The sequence below is a fragment of the Dipteris shenzhenensis genome, chromosome 9 (assembly GCF_047967505.1).
Source record: "Dipteris shenzhenensis isolate YYH24624 ecotype China chromosome 9, Dip_SZ_1.0, whole genome shotgun sequence".
NCBI classification, from domain to species: Eukaryota; Viridiplantae; Streptophyta; class Polypodiopsida; order Gleicheniales; family Dipteridaceae; genus Dipteris; species Dipteris shenzhenensis.
This window is the reverse complement of record NC_141604.1, coordinates 4,775,683-4,779,943: the sequence shown is the minus strand read 5'-3', so window position 1 is coordinate 4,779,943 and position 4,261 is coordinate 4,775,683. Positions and strand designations below refer to the sequence as shown.

General features: G+C 44.6%; 1 long non-coding RNA gene across 1 annotated transcript; it reads left to right on the top strand.

The window, feature by feature from the left end:
• Nucleotides 1-2,261: 2,261 nt before the first annotated feature.
• LOC147898109 (uncharacterized) lies at nt 2,262-3,790 on the top strand. Its single transcript, XR_015541591.1, has 2 exons — nt 2,262-2,743; nt 2,873-3,790. It is a non-coding gene; the product is annotated as an uncharacterized LOC147898109 (long non-coding RNA).
• Nucleotides 3,791-4,261: the final 471 nt, after the last annotated feature.

Sequence of the window (4,261 nt, the reverse complement as noted above, 5' to 3'; positions counted from 1 at the left end):
GAAGTCATATATCTTATTCCCAAAATTTTTTTTGATTAGAACTTGAAGGTCAAGTGATATCTAATGTATCTTTAGGTAATATCTCACATAGCTGTTGTACTTCTCTCTCTCTCTCTCTCTCTCTCTCTCTCTCTCTCTCTCTCACACACACACACACACACACACACACACACACACATGAGTGGATGGGAATACACAGCAAAGAGGGTATTCAAATTGCAAGATACACTTTGTTAATGCTCATCTATGCAGATGATGTGGTATTCTTTACAAAGAACAAGGAGAGCCGGCAAGCGCATCTTGATGCACTAAGAGAGTTTTGCGAACACTTGGGAATGCAGGTCAATATAGACAAGTCAAAGATAATGGCCATCGGGACACATAACATTGCATGTCACATTTGGAGGACAGTCCCTACAAGTAGTCAACTGATATAAATATTTAGGACTGGGTTTCACCACCAACTACATATGGAATGCATGCGTGGAAAGGAGGATTTTGGGGGGTTTAAAAGCTCTATATAGGTTCCAAAATAAAGGCAAGAAGGTGGAATTGAAAAATGAGAAAGTTTTTGTACACAGTGCTTGTGTAAACGATAATCCTCTATGGATGCCCCACTTGGGCACTTGGGCTGTCTAGGATTCACTGGGGAAGAATAGAAACTTTACATAATAGGGAAGCCAAGAAGGTGCAGTTGTGGAATTGGGAAATGAGAAATTTTTTGTACACCATGCTTGTGTAAACGATAATCCTCTACGGATGCCCCGCTTGGGCACCTGGGTTGTCTAGGATTCACTGGGGAAGGATAGAAACTTTGCATAAACGATTCCTAACAGGGGAGTTAGGGATTAAGGCACAAATGCCCTACCCCATCCTATTGGCCGAAACAAGTATTATACCTCTAGAAGGGAAAGCATTGTGTCATTTCTTGGCTTACCGCAATAAAGTTGAGAATATGGACGCTAACAGGGTACCATGCAAAGCAATGGAAGCTACACAAATCATAGCTCGGCAACCATAAACTAGCCACCCTCATGTCGGAACTGCTCCCTTATGCCTAGGGAGGCTTCTCAGTGGCATTTCACTAAATAGTTGTATCCCAAATTCTTAACTGAGAACCAAAATGGATCTTTGTCTCCACACTTCATCTCCTGGAGCAAACAAATGTTTGTATTCACCTTTCTCAACATTTAAATACAAGTGTGTTGCTTCGATTTTACAACAACCACGGACATTCTAAGAAAGCAAACTCTTGCCACAATCATTGGTTTGCCCTGTATGCATCATTAAGAAATCGATCTAGAAACAAGCACTCCTGTTGGTAGAGGACTTTTCTCCCAGCCTGAGACTCCTCCAACAAGCATATCCTCCTCCACCACACTCGGATGAGCCACCTCAAGCATACCCTCATTTCCCCTATTCTCAAACCCATTAGAAGCATTATCCTTACCATCCACAAACCACTATTCTCTACATGCAAGGCATCAACCTCGCATCAACCTTCGACGACTCAGCACAGACTCCAACAAGCACAGCAGGCTTCGATTTGCCTTTTTTTCGACCACTCTCCAAGGTTCTCCTTCATCACTTTTCAAAGTTGCGGGTTCTTCTGCCACCTCCGGAGCCAGATGTGCACCCTGATGCTGATACCTTGCTAGTCTTGAGGATCCTTCAATGCTGCAGCGGAGACCAGATGAGAAGCCTCCACCCTATCCCCTTGAGCCACTCTTTCCACTCTCCTCGAGCAATTTCTCATAGAGCATGAGTTTTTTTTGCAGGGGAATTTCAAAATTGTATTAAAAGAAAAAAGAATTGTACATGAAAGGAAAAGCCAACTGCCTTAAAGAAAAGCAAGACCAACACAGGACATTTACATGACAAAGCATGAGTTAGCGCCAAGATGCGACCCCGCTGGGCGATAACCAACTCGACTTGCACAAACCAACAAAACCCAACCCGGAGGTGACACCAGCCGTTCCACCGAAATCTCAAGTTGATCCAAACGGGCACTCATTAAATAAGAGACACACATGCCTAGATCAGTGTCCCCAAGTGGCTGAGTATAAGTGATGTTTCGCTTTCATCAAAGGGCATCAAAATTAGCAACTTTCGAGTAGCTAGAGCATTGTCCCTAACGGGACCAACACTGTAGCACCCTGGAACTTGAAAGATCTCCCAACCAACTTGTCCGTAAGCTGTTCAAACACCAATGAAGAAGGAAAGAACCCTTCCCCAAAAACCTTAACGTCTGCAGACCACCGAGTACCTTTATCCCATTTTCAAACTACTTCCTAGACCTTCTTTCGGCCTCCGCATGCAGATTCATCATCGACCTCAGTGAACGCACCCGATCCTCTTTGTGAGTGTTTCCAGGTAGGACAGGCCACCTCGAAGTTGGAAGGGTGTCTGTGGGTAGGGCAGGGGAGGACTCCGACCACAGACACCATCCGAACCTCACCATGCTCCTTCCCTACAGCTACTCCCTCACCAGACATCGAACTATCCTCACCAACCTCTCCTAACTCCTCAGTCCATCTTGGCGTTTCGCCCGAGTAACACCACGAGAAGACACCTGCCACCACTCAAGGCCGCTCAGCTCGACTCTCCTCCTGTGGGTCCTTCGGCCTCTAGGTAGATTTTCCTGGTCTAATAGAAGGTGTGGAACTGAATTCAGGGCAGGCCGGTTAGATAGACTCTATGCGTCAGGGGATTTGTGGTGGCTGTGCTCTACTATGAAGGGGCGGTACATTCAAGCCACGGCTCTTTCTGACCATAGGCCTTGGTCGTTCAATTTACCGATGGCTGCTGGTAGATCTTCAGACATTCCATTCAAACTTAATAACAAATTTATTGCATCTCAAGTGTTTTGTAGGCAGGTCAGACTTACCTGGTTCCAAACAAAAGACATGTATGATGACCCGTGTGAGTAGTGGGATGCCTGTATCAGAGCGATACTAAAGGTGGCAAAAGCTTGGGCGAAGCAAGCTCGTGATGCTAAATGGAAATTCAAGGATCTTTTAATGGTTAAGGATTCCTTGAGAGCAGATGTTATGAGTTCTCTGTAGGATCCTTATGTGTCTACTATGCTGGGTGAAATAGAATGGGAATTGCAGGCCTGAGAGTTGGATCTGGCTGAATCTGCAAGAATCTACAGCAGACAATGTTGGCTTAAGTTGGGTGATTGCCCATCTAAATTTTTCTTCCAAGCCTTGAAGAGAAAAGACAGTAGGACACTATGGACAGGATGTTAGGGCCAGATAGGGAGATCATTACTTAATATCGGCATATTGCTGAAACTTTCAAGGCTCAACTTAGTGGCATAGTTGGAGCTCCTGTAGTCAAAGATGCTGATTGGCAGGAGGCGATGGAAGAATTGTTATTGGGTCTAGTTCAACGTGTTTCAGATGCCCAAAGTAAGATGTTGCCCTTAAATTTTACTTTGATGGAGCTGTGGGAGGCCTTGAGGTGAATGAAAAAAGACAGGGCTCCCGATACAAATGGATTAATTTTTCTTATGCTTTTGGGATGTTGTGGGTTTAGATGTCATTGCTAGGGCAAATGCTGCGGTAGTCAGAGGTCCATTTACTCAGGATGTAAACATGGGTTCAATCAAGTTGGTCGCCAAGAAGCCTACTAGGATTAATGTTGGGGATTGGCGCCCCATCATAATGTTAAATACGTCGTATAAGGCAGTTGGTAAGGCGCTTACTCTCCGGATCTGGGAGGTGTAACGTCTGGTAGTAGACATGGAGCAAGCGAGGTTTGTTAAAGGAAGAATGATTTTTGATAACATATCTAATGTTAGTGCTGCCTTGGACTATGCCTATGCTACAGACCAGAGATATATTATGTTTGGGATTAACTTAGATAATGCATATGATAGAATACGCTGGGACTTCATTGAAGCAGTACTGTTGAAGTTGGGATTTGGGGAGGGTTTTGTTAAGAAGATAATGGCCTTGTTTGGTGATGCGTCTACTGCCTTATGCCTTAATGGAGGTATTGTCGGACGCTTCAGTCTGAGGAGCTCGATGCGGTAGGGCTGCCTGATCTCTCCTCTTGTGTTTGCTGTAGCGTCTGTCCCTATTATATACATATTGAAAGAAGCTATTAGATCTGGTCAAATGCAGGGGATTCAGCTTCCTTCAGGAGGCCAACTATGCATCCAAATGTTTGCTGATGATTTATTGTCATTTTTAATGTTGACTGCATCAACTGTTTGAAGGGTATCATTGCATGCTTTTTGGGGTCTCGGGTTCTG